Consider the following 20,070-nt stretch of genomic DNA (forward strand, 5'->3'; position numbering starts at 1 on the left):
TAACAAAGTTTCCAGAAAATACAAAGTGTACATATGCTTCTAAAAAAAAAGGGGACGTTAATAAAAATAAAAGCATTCTGATGACCCCTGGTGGCCACTACATACAAGGAAGTAATTGCACCCCATCTGAGAAAAGCAGAACAGAAGAGAGTTACATATTCTATTGGTAGGCATAGATAAAGAAATGACAGCTGATATTATTCAATTTGTATATTTATTAGAATTTACATATTTACATGTCTGTCTATATCAAACTACTGTATTACGGTAGACACACAGACATACTCAAAAATTTAACTATTAGAAACAAATCTTCTTTTTCTCTTCAATGAAATAGAAGTGAGCACACTGGAAGTATTTCAACTCAATCCTAAAAGATATACAAAATTAACTTTTTTCAGTTTTGATTTTCCAGTTGGGTTGCTCACATAAAAGAGAGGGTGTTGAGGAGAAGCACAGTGGAAGCAGAAGGCTGCCTCACACCAGGGTGCACTCAGAAGGGTTCTATGCAATAGATGATGTCCTAAATCCCTCCAGCACAGGCAGTTCTCCAGCACACTTTAGCAAAGTAAACAAACCAGCCTTTCCTTCTTTATATTTATATATTTATATTGGACTTCTACCAAAAAGAAATGAATATCCATCATTAGGAATCAGTATAAAAAGGTGATAGCTGTACACAGACCTCAGCTAAGGAGAGGGTAAACCCTTAACACACAAGTGAAAAGCTGCATGACAAATCACAACTTTTTATCTTAATACTTTCCTGTAATACATGCAAGCAATCACAACAGGGCTGCCATGTCCTCTGCAACAGAGAGAGGGATTTTTTCCCCCAATAACTTAGAGATCCTGACTGTGACTTAAACCATGCATAGCTGTGCAAAGCCTGATTCCTCCAGAAGTAACCATTACCTGCGTTCAGGTGAACAAACCCATGCTTCAGCTATAGTCATTGCAGAACTTGTAATGCTACATAGTTTTGTACTCAATTCACCTTAAATTTCCACCTGTGACACATCTGTCTGTGTCAAGAGATAGAAACCAATACAAGATGGCAATGGGAGGAGTACCAGTGATGGTGGCAATGTGAGCCCAAGTACTGGCAATATGGGATGATACAAAAATTATTCATGACTTCTGTGATAGCAGTCAAGGGATACTACTATCCCTTCCCCATCCTCAAGCCCTTCACTAGAAGAACTAAGCCTCCTGCACTTCAGCTGAGGACCAAAACGAGGCTGAAGGCCAAGCAAGCTCCCACTTCTCCCCAGCAGAACACACTCTTGGTCAGCAAGTGCAGAGTGAAAGTGAATGAGGGAGGAGGCATGGCTGTCCCAGAGAGAGAGGCCAGAGGATGCCAGAGCAGCTTCCATCTCCTGTTGCAGCCCATATAATAAAACCACTTCTTCCCAGAATGGGTCCTAGGCAGATAGAACTGAAGGAGGGAAGGAATTGAAGACAAGGAACAGGCCCTTGCTGATACCACCATCACTTGTAAAATAAAACCCTTTACTAGTCCAAAGCATTCACACTTACTGATAGTTTGGCAACAAATACCATGAAGGTTTCAAATCTGCGGCTAGTTAACAGTATCCATTTTCTCCATGTCTATTCGTTTCAAATAAAACAAATTTGGTGCTTGCTTAAATCAGTCCCTCAAACTCAGCTCTTTTCCAGAGCCAGCAATATGCCTAAGCACGTGCACAGTGATCTGTGTAAGGCACACATGCTCAACTGCATTCCCAAACAAGGAATCACCTGACAACTTTTTCACCTCTCCTGCGGGAGTGGTGCATGGAGTGTAGCAAGAGGGAACAGCTGCACTGGGGACCACTTCCCTAATACCTAAAAAAATTATGAAGCTTCACTCTGCTCTAAGAGCTGCACCTTGCTAACTGGGTATGTTAAGCGTACAAAACCCTTTCCCTATTTTGAAGCACACTGTTTAACAGCTACACAAGACTGCAACGCATTTCCTTCTGTTGACGGCTTTTTAAATCAAACTCCAATCTCCAGTCAGCACCACAATATCAAACAGCTCCCTGGGAAATATCAGCAATGGAGCCCAAGGTGTGGGGAGTCTCTCCCTCCCACCAGAGCCCAGCAGCCACACAGAGCCACTGCTAACCCCACTATCATCTGGTGTGATCAAGGTGGCAACACAGCCCTCCTCTTCCGCAGACTAGGAAGATATGCCTGGTGACCTTGGGCATGGCCTTCTGCTCCTGGAGGCACTCCTGGGCAAGGAGTACAGATGCTGCTGGACCCTGCCCAGGTACAGCTCCGGGGCATCACAGAAGGTCATGGAAGGACTATGCAGTGCTTGCCTGGGCAAGGGGACCTTGGGAGTTGGGGCAGAACTGGAACTTGGTTGCAGAGACTCTGTATTTCCTCGATACATCATCGCTTCTTCTCTCAGGGATGCTTTAGGAGACTGTTATTACTAAAAATGCTACTAATTCCCTGAAAAACACCAAGTTGAAATCAATCCCACAAACTTTCCCAAGATCAATAGGTCTTAACAAACACAGAAAACATACACAGTAGCAACCACGGGCAAGTACCAGGAGACCAAGCTAGAGTAATAAATTGCACCTGCTCCAACACTTTCCTGGCAGGAAAAAATTGACAAATCACTAAGCAGCTCAAACACCCACAGGATGTGAGGGACCACAAGATGGGTGACCCACGTGGTGACTTTCCAAAGCAAAGCACAGCCAAGACACAATGCCAGATCTGCCTCCCACAGAAGGGCAGAGTTTTAGCAGCTCTCAGTTGATGGAGCAGCCCAGACCACAGAGTCAGTCCCTCTGACTGAGCAATGTGTGCACAGAAAGTGACTGCAGGTTCAAGGGGATGCTTCCTACAGTAAAGGGTCCTGGTACAGCCTGTTTATCTCTCAGAGGATAAAAAGAATAGTCATTTGTTTCATTCATCAACAGTCATTTTCCTAGTACTCGCCCTGGGAAAAACTTTTACAAGTTAACTCTTTTCCTCGCTGTTATCATCAATGGAAAAGAGACAACAGTGTCAAATTAAACCTTACAGTTAACAGAGCAAAAATGTTGGTTTATGTCTTTTACAGTGAAACCTAACATTAAGTGTGCTGTTCCATCATGAATTTTCCAGAAGATTTGAGCATCACTTCCTATTTTTCACCCAAGAGCTATGATTCAGACTTTCACTTTCTGGTAAATTTCATGAGTATTTGATAATCAAATGCAACTTCTGCTTTGTCAGCTAAGCAGCCTTCCTCATCCTAAAGCACCAAATTCTTTTTACATGAAACAGGAAAGGAATTCTCTTCTAACAGTGATCCTGCAATTCCATTTTACAATTTAAAATACAATTCCATTTTGCAAGTTAAAATTTTGGAGAAAACGCACCACTTTCCCAGGAGTTTATATCTGATATTATTTCCATATACTAAACAATACAGACGATTTTACTGGTTGAATCCCTGTAACAGCACAAATCATAGCAATGTAAATATGCAAAGGATCTTATTACAACCATTACACTTTTCTCATCAATCTTGTTCTGTATTGCTGTGTTAACGACATCTAAGTATTCTTAGGTGCATGTACAATAGAAAAAATAAATTAATATCCCTTTTAATGAATTTCTTACAAAATTTTCCCTCTCCCCAGATCATAGAATTGTTTAGGTTGGGAAAGACCACGTTCATCAAGTGGAACTGTTAACCCAGCACTGCCAAGTTCACCACTAAACCATGTCAAGTGCCAGATTCACATGTCTTTTAAATACCTCCTGGGATGCTAAACTCCACCACTTACATGGGGAGCCTGTGTCAGGGCTTGAGAACCCTTTCAGTACAGGAATTTTTTGTAAATCCAGTCTAAACCTCCCCCAGTGCAACTTGAGGCCATTAACACTTGTCCTGTCACTTGTTACTTGGGAGAAGAGACCAACCCCCACCTGGCGACAACTTCCTTTCAGGTACTTGTAGAGAGTGTTCTGATTCCCCTGTGTCGCCTTTCCTCAGGCTATACAACCCCAGCTCCTCATAAGACTTGTGCTCCAGACCCTTCTCCCTTGCCCTTCTCTGGACACACTCCAGCACCTCAATGTCTTTGTTGATGTGAGTGGACCAAACCTGAGCACAGGATTCAAGGCGCAGCCTCACCAGTGCTGAGTACAGAAGGACAACTCCTGCCCTGCTCCTACTGGCCACACCATTGCTGATACAGGCCTGGAAGCCATCGGCCTCCTTGGCCACCTGGGCACACCCTGGCTCTTGTTCAGCCACTGTCGATCAGCACTCCCAGCACTCCTGCTTTTCCACCAGCAGCTTTCCAGCCACTCTGCCCCTAGCCTGTGGCGCTGCCTGGGATTTTTCATGACCCAAGAGCAGGACCTGACACTTGGCAGTCTTGAACCTGCCAAAATGGCCCCAACCCATTGATCCAGCCTGTCCAGATCCCTCTGCGGAGCCTTCCTGCCCTCCAGCACACCAACACTCCATCCAATTTGGTGTTGTCTGCAAAATGACTCAGAATGCACCCAATCCTCTTGTACAGATCATTGATAAAGATATTAAACAGAACCAGCCCAGTACTGAGCCCTGGAGAACACCACTTGTGACTGGCCATCAGCTGGACGTAATTCCATTCTTGGGCCCTGCCATCAAGACGGCTTTTTACCCAGGCATTTTCATGCCACTATCTGTGTTTAAAATACTCAAATACCTATTAACATCTAAATTCAACTGAATTCACTAGGAATAGGACATTTGAAAATCAAGATATTTCTTTAGGTGATTAAAAAAGATTTGTAAAGTAATGCCATATATCCAGATTTCACTATTTTATCTACAAAACTCGTTATTCAGAATTTTGAAAACTCAACAATTAACAATACTTAGTTGCATTAATAACTCACTCTCCAGAATGCTTCAAAAGAAAAATTAAATTATATTAGATTATTTTTAATAACTTGTAGCATTTAAAAGTGCCCAGTTATAAATTAAAGGACTACAGAATAAAGGTAGCAAATGCACACATTCAATGCTATTAAAAGGCAGACACATGAGATCTCATGTATCTTGTGCCATTTGTAAAAAGATTGTTTTATTATCAGTGTAACTAATCACAATGAAGACATCTCTTACAATCAAAGACATTATAATGAATTTTCTTTACAGCTACGGAGAAATGGGATTTGCTGTTCCATATCAAACTAGAACAGGCTGTATAAATTCTTCTTCATATTTATTATTAAATGTAACTTTTATCTATAAAATCAGCCATGAAATATTAAAAACTGAAACAACAGAATTTATATCCTTTACTTAATTTAGTTTAAATGGTCTATTCACTAAAGAGAGGGGGAAAAAAGGTTATATATGTATTATATAATGTGCCCTCCCCTCTCCCTCATAAATGTTTCCATTATAAACCATCTAGTTTTTGGAATTTATAACTCAGCTGTAAAAATCCACTTCATATGTAAAAGTTGGTATACTTTTCCTTTTACGAATTAAAAAAAAAAATCTGTTTCAGAAGGAAGGCAAGAAAGAATGTGAGAGAAGGGGGAAAGCAATTAGACTGAGAATTTTAACTCTAGGCCAGTTTAATCAGTAAATCAGTAGGTACAAGCCATCTGTTGTAATACAGAGCCATCTTCCCACCCCATCTCCTGAAGAACCATTGGGAGACGGTCAGCTGGCTGCACTAGAGCCCCTGGGCACATGGGAGCCAGGTACTGGCCTCCAGCTGCTGCTGACCTGTCAGGTTTGGCTGTCTTATCCTACTGCTATCTCCTGAAGTCAGCTGTACAACCAGAAACTGGACAAATGGAAAATAAGTGAGAATAGCAAAGAGAACTAAAATTACCTGTGTCAGAGAAGAGACAAGACAAAGCACATTAGCACATCTCAAAAATGACAAATAGACAAAAGTCAATTAAAAAACAGTTCTCACAATTAAAAGATACAAGACTTGAGAATTCAGGAACTGGAGACTGGACAACATAAAATGCAATGAAAACGGAACAGAAAAATAAGGGCAGATAAAAACCATCAGAAGTTTCATTCACAAGGATTAAAAGAGTCTTATTTAAGACAGCAAATTCCCACAAAACAATTCATACATAACATGGCAGATTCCAAACTGAAGCATGAAATACAGCAACAAGAGACAAGCAACTTATGTAAGGTGCAAGCTACAACCTACACTATTTCCTGCTTGCAATATCTTACTTTCAGCTTTTTCCTGGAGCACAACAGCGAAATGTACCTTTATTTTCAGAGTCCCCAATTTACAGTCTGAAAGGAATAGAAAGAAGAAGCAAAGGAGTAAAACCTTGCATTGGTTCTCATAGTGCAGCTGGTGAGCTGCATGAGCCTGGCAGGAGCAACAATCAAGCTACACCAGGCCCACAATGTCTCAGGACCACCAGGGAAGCTGGCAAAGACCTGAAGCCCAGAGATGCTCCCATGTGCCCCAGGTGATGCTACACTATTGCTTAAAGGAAACCACCAAGGCCATGTGTTCAAATGTAACTTTTATTTAGTCTTCAGCTAAATTTATTCATCAGAAAAGTCTCTCTCTTGGCAATTCTTCAACTACAGCCCATGTGGACTATGTATATATATTGCAACAAATTCCCACAACAATACAAATAAGTAATGTTTCTAAATTCATTGGTTCTCTACAGTGATTCAGGCTTGAAGGCAGTCACAGTTTAAAAAAAAAAAAAAACTTCATGGGGAGATCTTTAGTGGACTAGATTAATCTGGCAGCAGAGGATATTTCCAAAATATGCATAAAAAACCAAACACAGTAGAAAGATATTACCTACACACCCTCCTGCTACACACTCAAAAAAGGTCCATGAGCATAAAGAACTACAAAGTATGAATTTTAGGGATCTACTAGACATTGATATCATTCATTATTTTGATATAGCTTGATTTGCAATAGAGATAAATAATGAGGAACAAGAGAAGGAATGAGAAGATTAGTGCTCTAAGGCAAATATATCCTTAAAATTCCAGACTCAAAGAGCAAAGGCTGCAAATGCAATATCAGTTACCAGTGTATAGAATTTATGTCAGATCACCAACAGGAAAAAAGAAGGGAAAGGAACAGCTGAACCAAGCAGCAAGGATCCTCTAAAGGATCAGATGGTCCCATGGCAAAAAATCTGCACTCAATTCCCAAAATTCAACAGCCCAAAATCACTCATGTCTGTATCTACCTGGTATGTTAGCCACTACTGTACTGCTCAATGTCAAGATTTAAAATGCCTGGACCAGAAAGTGAGACATGGAGTTTTAGGTACTGATATCTCACATCCAATTCAGAGAGGGAAGAAAAAAAACCAGTTCCTTCTCAACCAGTATAAGACAGCCCCTAAGAGAGAGAAAAAACAGTGAGCACAAGTCCTAAGCCCAGAAAATGAGAGCTGCTAAATATGGTAACCAGGAGAAAAGACAGACTCTGAAGAGCTGCTACCATATCATTTACTGCTCACAAACCTGAGAAGTCTCATTCTTGTACCGAGGGCACACCTGCAGTGTGAGCACCCCAAAGCAGGCACCCAAGCAAAGCCTCCTACTCCTCCAAACTTACTGCAGCTGCTCCATAATTTGGTGTCTACCAGTACCAAAAACAAAGCCAGTTCAGGCCTGCATGTCTCATGCAGGTACTAGGAATTTTTTATGAAGAGTCACTAAAATCCACATTCACTCCAGGAATAGTTTTATACTTCATGTCAAAAGATGTACAGACTATGAGATTATTTCATTTGAATTCACAGTATTTATTAGAATTTATGATCAAAATGTATTCCTTACAAAAATATGTATTGAACAAACAAGAGAAAACATTTATTAATTGTTCTACCTGGCAGTTCTTATTGGGTGGAAGGTCATCAAAATCACTGGGACTGCTTTCAAGAACCTTTCAAACACTTCTAGAAGCAAAACCACAACAGTACGGTTTTTAAAAATAAAGCATATTTTACCAAGTACTAAAATTTGGAGGAATACTGTCCTCAAAATGGGCTTTTAAATTACCCCTATTTTGAATGACTGGCATGACTGTATTAGCCACACATTTTAACATTGCTTGATCCAGTCAGCTCACTAAACCATTAAAAATATATACATGACTGAGCTTCAGTTTGACCTGCAGTGACTCCTATATGCACTCTCAAAATTAACACAAGCACTGAATGCTACTAATCTTCAACTTGTAATAACTGATCAAAGAGTACTGCCCTGTAATTCACTACAAACTAAAATCATAGCACTGAACTGTGCATTTTCAAACAAGTGGTTTATAGCTCTAGATTTAAAATGCAAAGTTTACATTATATTTAATAATTAAAATGCATGCTGTGTTATGGTTACATTTGGTGACTGGATTAGTAGTACTCCAACTGAGTTAAACAATGCCTTTTTCCTATTATAGTTCATATTACCATATTGTCTATTTGTTTAAGAAAAGGAAGAAAAAAAGCACAGCAAGCAAGAAGGAATAAAAAAGAAATATGAATATCAAACATAATGAAAGACAGTGAGAACCAAGACAGCAAGAAGACCTGGTATCAGCAAAAATACACTAGCTGAAAGCAGAAAAGCTGAAATACCTGTGCATTTAAAGTATGAAAACTTTTAATAAAAAGAATATTCTCCCTTTGTCAATAAGGGTTCTCATTCAAAGTAAAGGGAATAAAGATCAGTTTGTTTTCCTAGATGCAGTTGCTACAAATTGAGGGAATACAGACATCACTGTCAAAGAGCAGACTCTTTCAGGCTGTCAACTTCTTAATCAGGGTCTGACTTCACTGGAAAGTGTGAAATTATGTAATTATTTATGCTTTGCAATTCTGATGGTTTAAACAAATCCAGCACTATGAACACCATCTTTTATAATGCAAAATTCCTACTGCGATTTTTATCTTCGGGAATATACCTTTTCTTTTTTTCCTGTGCTTTCTAGGTGGTTTATTCAAACAAAATTTAAATATTATGTGAAGCATTTATTTTCTCCTAAAACAGATCCCACAGAGCTTAGAAACATAACTTACAAGGATGAAAAGTAATTGAAAAATAAAATAAAACTCAAATCATGGCCACAGTGACATCAACTGAAGTTTTCTCAGTACTGTCAGCTATATTGCGACCCAAAACTCTCTTAATGGCAAGACTAAAGATCTTCGAGTACTTATAACAAATGTATAAATAAAATATTATTTTACCCCATAAAAAGACATACTCCTTATATTCCTGCACTTTCATGCAATATTTAGGTATAAACTTCAGAGTTTAACTTTGCTTTCATTTCAATTATATTTTAATTATCTTGGTACCAGCAGCAGATACAAAGACAAGCTTGTGTGCCTGAAAGCGGGCCTACTTCTCCCTCTATTGTAGATGGTGTAACATATTGCCTCTGCCTGTAAGTCATCGCCTCAGAAACCCATCCCCCTAGCATACAAAATACGAAGATAGGCATTATCTCAAATAAAAGTTTATTTAACACTCCCCCCCAAAATACCCTGTACTGAAATCAGCAACATCTAAATTCATGATGATGGGAATGACGAAGCCGAGAAAGCACTCCTGCAAGTCAACCTCCACCAGCAAAGTTCAGCATGTTATTTTTCTGGAAATGGAACCTGAATAACCTGACCAAAGGTAGCAAAATGCACAGTCAGGTTTTCACTTGTCCTCTCCAAACAACACCTTCGGTAACCAAGGAAGGATTTTTGAGGTTTGGCGGAAGGGGTTCCTTGTATCTCACCAAATGTCTGCTCCAGAGCAGCTGAAGGTCAATGCTAGACCTTTGTCAACTTTCCTCTTCAGTCTCTTCCCTTCCCTCCTCAGGTTGCCATCCTTCTTGCAAACTTGCTGGGTGACACAAAGGAAAGCAGACAGGGAACAAAGCCTATATAGAACCCTCTGCAGATACCAGAGGCACTCACAAAGAAGTCAAAGCAATACTTGTTCAAGAATTTCTGAGCTACCTACATTTAGAATGGCACTCACATTCACAAGTCTGCATTTTTGACACTCAAAAGTCTAATGAGAAACAACTAAAGAAAAAAAGGGTAGTTTTTTCATATAACATATCTGCCAAGTTCCCAGTACCAACAAGTAACAACAATGTATTGTAAAACCTCTGCTTAAGAGCCAACCTGTTTTTTGAGGTACAATTTGGACAAAAAAAAAATTAAAAATCCAATTTTATTTCTTTGGTTTTGTATGCAAAAATTATGAAATGGAGAGCCTATGTCAGGTTCTGATTTTGATCATTTTGACTCAAATTGAAAAAATTCTGTTAAAGTAAATGGAAATATTCTGATTTATAGTCAGGTAAATAACATCAAATTCTAGACCCAGGTTTTCTTTCCTTCCTGATTACATTACATTAATGTACACTCAAAACAAAGCAACTACTGCTATCCCTGTTGGTTTTTTCAGAAGAATAACTTATCTGATAAAAAATACTACCTGGACATAAACATGAAGTCACAGGGGTTCTTCACATGTCTGCAATCTATCTGAAGCCTTGCAACAAAGAGGGTTTTAGCAGTATCATAGTATGTGGACACCAACATATAATCCTAAATATAGGGCAGAAGTCAGCCTGCTTCTGTGAGGACCTATATGCCATAGTTTCTCCCTAAAATACTTCTTATTAACCTGATATATATATATGAGACAGCAAAAAACACAACAGTATTCTTACACGGAATGTACCAGAAAAAGGCTCAACAACTAAATATTGCATACTCACATTCTTGCTAAAAGGTTTGACATAGAATTCATTGCCATATTATTCCTAATTAGCAGTTTAAGCTTGTTAACAAGAACAGTTTATTTAAGGTAAACAGAAATTATCTTTCCATTGTGTAGGTAGGACTTGTAAATAGGACAGCTCATAAATTCTAAGATAAGAGCAACTAGGAAGCTATTCATTAAGGCTTGGGTTATAAATTCAAAACATGAAGCATAACATGCTTAAAGAAGGTTTTATTTTTAAAAGCATTCATTAGGCTCTCATCTTCAAGCCTCAGACTTGTAAATAATTTAAAATGAAAATGCGAACAACAGGCAGGAAAACAAAACAAATGCAATTCAAATCAGTCCATTGTTGTACCAATAAAACTCAGAACAATAGAAACTAAGTTGACAGATTTTGAAGACAACATCCAGAAAGCATCTTTATGTACTGTATCTTTGAACTTACATATTGTGCTAGAATTGACTCCAATAAAAAAAAAAAAAAAAAAAAAAAAACAACAAAACAAATTATCTCTATCTTGCAACAGCCAGGCTTTGCCCAGTAAGGGATATACATGCTGAACTAGTAATTTTTGGTATTCACCGCACTTTATTCTGGAGATGCCAAAGCAAACAAACAAGCTACATTTTATCAATGCTTTTAGATTTTATATTTATCCATTCTGACTTTTCAGAAATGTATATCCTATTAACAATTTATATGACATAATGCAAGAATAATCTTCCCTTTAAAGATTAAGATAAACCTCAGTTTGCCTCACATGGGGAGCATGCAAAGAAACAGTCTTTACTTCACAGGCATTGAAAACTAAAAGTGAAGAAAACAAAAGTAACACATCAAACAAAAAAACAAAACACAAGGATCACTGCTGTCCTCACTGCGTATTCAGTGTCCCAAATCCAATGTCAATACATCCCTGCAGAAAGCACATTACACACCAAGGAACCATGGAAAGTGCAACATTTTGCCTTCACTGAATGTATGGATCTTGTTATCCTTTTCTCAAGGACTTGGAACAATCCAACTTAAATATTCAATGTAATTTAAACATTCAGTGTTAGACAAGCATGCAACAGGAATTTCTTTCTCCATGGTGGAAGACCACATGGCATTGCAAAATGCAGAAGTGCCATATTCCCATGCCATGGCTCTTGTGCAGAAAGATGTGCATAGATGCTGGCTATCCCAGGAACGTTAAGACATGCTCCTCAGGTTTTCACTTACTGACTGCACAACATGCATCAGGAAACCTGACATATGTCAGTCACACAGGATTTCCTGCAGGGCTGCAGAATATTGAGCAGGAAACCCTGACACATCCAGTGAGCTCTGGGCATACAGCAGGATGAGACTTAGCTACAGCACACATAGCCAGCCTTCCAGAGGCACCAACCCTCCAGGCACTACAAGAGCAGCAAGTCTGATGCTTCCAAATATGAACCAAGATGGAAAGGTGACCCCTGTTCCTACTTCTCCCTCCAACACAGAAGTGGGCAATGCCAACATGCTAGACACCACCAGTGCAGATAAAGTAAGTCTCCTCCTGATTAGGAATGCTACAGCCAACTCTGCATGGACTATCTCATGTTCACAGCAAATGTTTACAGCAAACATTTAAATAAATCCAATCTAACCCGCTGAATGGAAACAGCAAAGGTCACAGGCTCTTCCAGAGTGACCCAAGCTTGAAAACCCCACTAAAGAGCTCGCTCGCACACATAAAGCCATACCAGAGCTCTTGAGGCCATCCAAATGGCAACACAACAATGTGTCTTTGATTAAGTCAGATTTCCTCTCAGGATCTCCACAAACTTCTCTGGAATATTCTCAAACTTCTTGCTGGAATGTTTCCTACAGAAAAGATTATATACCAGGTAACTGTATGGATTCCATTAAAGAAAAATCACATGAAACAATGATTTTCATAGGAAATTATGACTTAGTATTACTATTCCACTAACTTTTGTTACCCCTTGTAATTCCAGTGGATTTTAACATTTATATGTATTTTTTATGTCTTGCTACCTACATTTTTGAACACTTTTGAAATTCCTAAGATGGGGCTAAGGACAGTAAAACTTTATAACTACAGCAAGAGAAAGTAACAGCTAGAAAAGCATCTATATATGCACTTGTAGCAAAGTATAACCTATAGATATGAATACATTCAGATCTATACACTGAAATACTGTGTACTCTAACTCTGTACACCTCCCTCTGGGCCACTGCATACGTCACACACATGTAACAACTTTTATGTCTGGACTCAGAAAGACAGAGGCAATTAAAATTTATGCCTGCACCACTAAGGATCAAAAAAACCTAAGAACATTCACAGCCTCACAGCCCACTTAAACAAAACCCATACAGACAGTAGCTCAGTAGTAGGCCAGACCACAGAGAAGAAAGGTCAGCCTGTTGTAGAACAAGCAACAAAACAAAACAAAGCAGAAGAAATTTAGCAATCAACAGCTCTGCTAACACAGGACTGGAAAGCAGTCATAATCATGCAAATAAGCATTTTACTTTTAGAACACCATTAGTGCCTGTTTCTAAAAGGCACTTAGGTCATTTCTTTGTAAGGACGTGTGTGAATTGGGTGGTATGTACTGCAATGTTCTTTTCCATACTGAGGAAAAAAAGATAGCTAGGTTTCTTTCTGCTATAAAGTTATAGATTGCTGACATAAGTTTGGGATACAACTGTCTTTCATATTCACGTGTTGAAGAACTGAGATTAAGTAAAATATGAAAACTTCCACATATATTTAACATAAACACCTACAACAGGCTACAGACTGTTCTGTAACTATTGACTCTTCTCTGGCAGATGGCAGAAACGGCACTAATGGCATTCACAACTGCAGAACAGGAAGGCATGTTTTAAACATACAGCTCCTTTCTGCAAAGCAAAAAGTTGTCTTTGGAACTTCTGCAGGTGAGAAACTGGAAATTACAGGAACATCTTTTTACATTTGTTGCTTCTTCAGTAGTTTTATACACACATGTTAATAAACAATCTCAGTTTATATGTTAACACAGCCCTTAATGACAAAACTAAAATTTAAATTACAGTTTAGAAATATGTACAGGCATATTTAAACTTTCATACATGTTTGTGTAACCATGTAAGAATGTCCACTGCAAAAGCAAACAGACCAAAGATAAAACCACTCTAATGTTACTGGAAAGATTTTGCATGAATTTTGACACCATGGGCCAGGCAAGATTTAAGCAGTTTGCAGTGCCAGGTCCCATGCAACCCTACTCCTAATACATTCTCTCCAAGACATCCACGGATAACCCTATGCCTGTCAGCACTAAACATTGTACTTGCCTGAGAGAAGTCGGCCTCTTCTTCCAGGCAGCCAGCAACAGGACAAGAGAACACAACTCTTCAGCTGCACCAAGGAGAGTTTAGGCTGCATATGAGGAAGAGTTTCTTCACACATGATTAGCCACTGGAATGGACTGCCCAGGGAGGTGATGGAGTCACTGTCCCTGGAGGTGTTTAAGGAAACACCAAACTCAGCACTTAAGTGCCATGGTCTAACTGACATGGTGGTGTTGGGTCAGAGCTTGGACTTGATCTCAAAGATTTTTTGAGAAAGAACACTAGTTGATTCTGTGACTACTAGTGAGGCACAGTGCTCATTTCCTTTATGTCTTTGTGTCCACCTTTGTGTCTTTCTGTCATTGCTTCTGCTCTTTCCACTCCTGGTGCACAGGAGGAGCAGGGCCTCCACGCCTTGGCTGCTGCAGGCCAAGGCTGCTGAGTGATGCAGCAGCACCTCAGGCAGTGGTGGCAGCCCTGGGTGGCTGTGTTACTCCAAGGTGGCAAGGCCAACACAAAGCAAGACCTTTCTGGGGTAGAAAAATAACTATGAAAGCTCAGCTGGGCAGCTGCTGATAATCGGTCAAAGTGAAAGCACCATTTCCATTTGACTCCACACACACCACAGAGCACAGGGGAGAGACCACTCTGCCACATAGCTGCTTTTGAGAACAGCTAAAGAAACACAGCCACTACATCTGTTCAATCACATCATCTTGTCTTTCTCCCCAAGCTTTCAAAACAGTAAGTTATACTCCAGATTTCAATCTAAAAGGTCAACTTTTTAGTACCTTTAACAGCACCATAATACCAAGGCATTAATTTCAATGAATGACTAGATCAAGTGTATCTGAAACCAGTATTTTTATTTGACTGGTGGGATCATGCATCCAACGAAACCTTTCTGTTTTCCAGAAAAAGAGAGTATTTAAATTCTAAATCACATTAGGAAATTCAAACATATGAGCCACTGAACAATTCCAGTTCAACCCCGTTTCATGTGCCAGTCTGTCTGTCAATTCCATCTCATGCACAAAACCCCAACACTCAACACATTCAAAAAATTAAAAAAAAAAAAAAGGCAAAGCAAAGCCACCTCATTCTAACGTTGTGCACACTAACAAGAAAATGCTGTTTTTCACTACAAAAGTTTGGGTTTAATGGAATACTGCGACTGACAACTTCACACACATTCTATCTCCAAGTAATGTTTTTCTATAGAGACAACACAGGTTAAGTTTTAAAAGCATTTCTAACAAAGAAAACTCTCATGCAAATAAATTAGAAATCTTTGATGCTGTTACTATATAATAGTTCCTACAGAAGAATGATAGTAAAAGATTTAACTCAAGTCATTTGAATTATATTTCCCAAAATGCTAATAAAACTGACATGTTTGAACATACTGAAAAAGTCACAGTCCATCATCATCCTGTCACATCAGTGCATTTAACTTTTTCTAGAATGTATGGATTATACAATTACTGCCAGGCTCCATATTTTATATATAAAAGCTACAATCTGATTATATGTCCATGCTGAAATAATTTATGAAATAAGGATGGAATGACTGCAATGTTACTTATATGATGCATGTAACTTGCTGTGAATAGTGTAGGAGATTGCAAGAGAGACCCAACTAAAGCCTGTAATGGTCTTCATCTTTCATGAAGAGGTGTGACCTGGGAAAAATATAGATCCCAACATCCAAAGCTCCAGGCTCATACAAACATCTTGATTACTCATGTTCTGATACGGGAATGGAAAATTTACAGTCTTCACATGCCACACTTTTGGGGTACTGAGGTGAGAATTGCAGGGAATTACATCCAGTGTTTAATTTGTATGTTAATCTGTTATGGTTTTTCACCACCAGAAAACCCACTACTGCCACTCTTACCCTTGCACTTTCAGATTTCCATTATTTATTAATCCCTAGGTGTTATCCTTAGTATCATATGGATGAGCACGAGCATGTGCTGCATCAGTACAACTACCCAAAGAAGCAAAGAGGGCACAGGAAAAGAGAAACAAAACCTTTCACTTTATAAATTCTAAGATCACTACTAGCTACAGCATTCAGATCACAAATGTTTTTTCCTTCCACCAATACTACATTTAATATTAATACTGTGTCCACAAGCCACACCGGTTACTTGAAGGAGCAACAGTAAACCTTTAAAACCAACTCAAACTAAAGACAGAACACAGACTCATAGGAAGGTTTGGGTTGGAAGGGACCTTAAAGATCACCTAGTTCCTCTTCTGCAAGAGCCAGTTGCTCAGAGCCCCATCCAGCCTGGCCTTGGAACAGTTACAGGGATGGGACATCCACAACCTCTCTGGGCAACCTGTGCCAGTGGCTTTCAACCTTCACACTGAACAATTTCTTCTATATAAAGGACATATAGATGATAAACTAAAACCAGTATGTGGCCTTTAAGGGGTAGGTTAACAATCTTTCCTACTGAAGACACACACACACCCTCAGAAGTGTATTAACATTCCTATGTTGTTTATGGGAACTTGCTTTCCATGCCACAATCTGACAGGTTCCCTAAGGGTCTACTTTGACTCCTTAGATCTGACAAAACCACTTTGAAAATCATAAGACTGTGAGAGCACAGGAGGTACTCATGATTCAAGAGCCCAAGCTCCTGAGGAGGGCAGTAAATAAACCAAGGGTCTGAAGCACAAATCCTATGAGAAATGGCTGAGGGAGCTGGGATTGATTAGGCTGGAGGAGGCCCAAGGGAGACCTTATCATTCTCTACAACCACGTGAAGCATGGTGAGGCCAGGTGTGAGTCAGCATCTTCTCCCAGGCAACCAGCGATAGCTTGAGAGAACAAAAGCCTTGAGCTACACCAGATGAAGTTCAGGCTGGACATCAGGAAGAATTCTGTCAATGAACGTGTGATTAGACGTTCGAATGGACTGCCCAGGGAAGCAACAGTCGCTGCCCTTGGAGATATTTAATGAAAGACAGGATGTGGCACACAGTGCTATCTGTTGACAAAATGGTGTTCAACATATCAGGGGTCTTTTCAAAACTACTTCTGTAATTCTGTGACTGCTCTGCCTGGCGACTGAAGCAGAATAAAGGGAAAGCAGCTACAACCTCCCCTTATCCCTTATAAGAGCCACATACAGAGCTCCTGCAGTTACGTGTGTCGTCCCTCACTGTAAACCGCTGCACTACTCAAAGCTCATTGTACGGCAACCTTCGGAAAATGAAGGGGAAATACGAAGGAGGTTCGGGCGCCTGAAACCACTCAGGGCAGCGCCATGCCCCACACGCCGACACTGCCGAGCGCCCTGCCCGGACCGGCCCCGCCCCGCCGCGCCCGCGCAGCCGCCACGGCGCGAACAGTCCCGGCTCGGCGGCTCGGCGGCGGCGCCGCCCGGGGCCGTGCCTGCGGGCCGGCGGGCACCGCCGTGGCCCGCTGTCTCCTCAGGCCACAGCCCCGGCCAGCCGGGCCCCGCGCAGCGCGCCGGCCCTCGGGAGCAGGGCGCAGGAGGGACACGGGGAACAGGGGAGGAGTCCGGAGCAGGCGCCAGCCGGAACCGCGCAACGCGGTGGCGGCTCACACGAGCCCCCACTCTGCCCGGTTCCCTCGCTCTCTCCCTCCCTCCGTCCGTCTCAGCTGCCCTCTCCCCTCCCTGCCGCCGCCCGCCTGCGGCACAGCGGACGGGAAGACCCCCACGGCCCCGGGGCCGGCTGCGGCAGCCAATGAGCGCAAGAGGCGCTCTTCCCGCCCTCGGCGCCCCGGCCAATCGGCGAGCAGCTTGCGAGCAAGCAGGCACGGGATTGGCTCGGCCGATGCACCACAACCCGCTCGCCCGCCCACCCAGAGGGAAAAAAAAAAAAAAAACGACGGCAGCGCAGAGGCCCAAAAAGCCCGAGGGGAGACGGCGACGCGGCAACCCCGTGAGCCCCCCGCGCGAGGGCCCAGGCAGCGGCTCGCCTCGCGCCGCTGGGCGGCGAGACGGGCCGGCCGCGCCGCGGCGGGCAGCGCTTACCGCGCGGGGGGAGCCCAGCGCCTCCGCTTGTGCTGAGCCGTGTCACCAGTGGCGCGCCGTAGATCCGCCGCGCTGCGTCACGCCCGGCGCGCGGGGGGGCGGGGGCGAGGCGCGCTGACGTGCGCGGCGGCGCCGGCGGGGCGGGAGCCGGTGCGGCGGCGCCGCTCGTGCCGCCGCGGGCGCGAGGGACCGCGCGTCCAACGGCCGCCGCCGCGCGCGCACGCACGCACGCAGGCGCGCTCCGGCGCCATCTTGCCCTGCCCCGGCAGCGTCCCCGGCCGCTGCTGCCCCCCACATCCCCCTGTCGGAAGGGATGGTTCCAGAGGGAAGGACTGAGCCCCAAGGGTTTTCCCGGGATGCCTGCCGGACGAGAGCAGACGGCGCTGGCAGGAGCCAGCGGGTGCGGGTTTGGGGCTTCCCGAAGCCGCCCGACCTGCCGGGGGCCTCTGTCCCTAGGGCAGCCCCCGCGCTGGGCCGCGCCGGGGTAACCACAGGGCCGTGCATAAAGCTGTGCTTCGCAGTCTCACCCTGCGTCGCACTGCAGCGAAAGTTGGATCTGGTCCTGGGGAAACCTGTTCTGGAGGAGGAGGGGGAACCCAGTCCTTGGCACACAGCCCGCGGCCGTTCACAAGGGTTATCAGTCGAAAGGTGTCGGCGGTCCAGTGTATTAAAATACCTTTCAGGGTGTGCAGTTCGAGACAGAAACAGTTGAAAAAGGCAAGAGAGAGGCAATTTGTAAACTCATGAAGAAATCGTGGTGATGAAACCCTAAGTGTTCTTTCCCTCTTCTTAAGCCCATGAAAGTATAATAGCAAAAAAGCAACACCTAAAGAGTCTTCAGAAGCCTGTGGTGAAATGCAGTTGCTTTTTTGCAGTGTGTTTTGATGTTTAAAATGCAGGTTTCCCATTTATCTCCTGATTACACAACATTTTTTAGTAGACAGGATCTTAGTTAAACAGCTTTTAGCATTCTTCAAGGCCCTGACATAGAGACACAAGGAGAGAGCACCTCTTCGGGAATAGGTTTGCAGTTCATTGACTTTCCAGTCACACAGTGTGCACGAGATTACCAACTAGAAGTGACAACTTACCATGCTATTCAGCCAGTTAGTCACTGGCTGATCTGCTCAATTTATGGCACAGCAATGCCAATTCTCTCGTGGGTTGTAAAGACTGCAAGAATGGATTGAAAACAAATCAGTTGCTGTGGCCTGAGCCCTTCATTGAAGCAAAGTGAACTTTACCAGTGTCTTGGGAAATATCTGAAATAAATGAACAAATTTTAAAACAGTAAAGTACCACACAGGACGTTGTTGAGAGAGGGCTATCTCCTTGTCCTGTACCGAAGGGTTGTAGTACAGAATTTAATTGTTCTGTGTATCATAGGAAATCCACACAGAATATGGCTAAATTTGCAGTAAAGATATTGGGATTTTAGATACATATTTATATTTTATAATTTGAGAGTCTACAGGAGCCGCTGGCAGTTGTAAGACTAATACAATTACGAACAATCTGATTGTTTTGGATCTGATCTGATTTGTTTTTCAGCATGGAGAAAAGAGGTAAAACAACCTTTTGATGTCCTTTAAGCTTAGTTTTGCTGCAGTTTACAGGTTCCGTTCATATGCCTTAAAAGATTTGTAGGTTTGGGTCTCTAGTAACACCAAGTGAGCCTGCCTGGTCCATCATTGTTTCATCATTTGCTTACTGAGAGGAAACAAGGGAAAAGAAGATGCGACCATGCAAGCTGGAGGCGTCTCTAACAAAATGAAGAGAGGCAGCATATTTTAGGAATAGCCTGAAGAGGGAGCCATTGGTATGGGACAAGTAGCAACTAAGGCCGAATCACTGTTAATCGAAGAAAAATCACACCTGTACCAAAAATAATTAATTTAATTTTGCAATTATAGGCTGTATTTATTAAATGTTTA

General features: G+C 42.0%; 1 protein-coding gene across 2 annotated transcripts in view; it reads right to left on the bottom strand.

Moving 5' to 3' along the window:
• The window catches only part of ZNF407 (zinc finger protein 407), a 333,572-nt gene extending 315,260 nt beyond the window's left edge, over nt 1-18,312 (bottom strand). The window contains exon 1 of one of the 2 annotated variants that reach the window (XM_012571868.5): nt 18,137-18,312. The gene's annotated coding sequence lies outside the window, so the exon portion shown is untranslated. The remainder of the gene's footprint in view (nt 1-18,136) is intronic. The other variant, XM_072924461.1, reaches the window with a different exon arrangement.
• Nucleotides 18,313-20,070: the final 1,758 nt, after the last annotated feature.

Source organism: Taeniopygia guttata, chromosome 2 (assembly GCF_048771995.1).
Source record: "Taeniopygia guttata chromosome 2, bTaeGut7.mat, whole genome shotgun sequence".
Classification (NCBI taxonomy): domain Eukaryota; kingdom Metazoa; phylum Chordata; class Aves; order Passeriformes; family Estrildidae; genus Taeniopygia; species Taeniopygia guttata.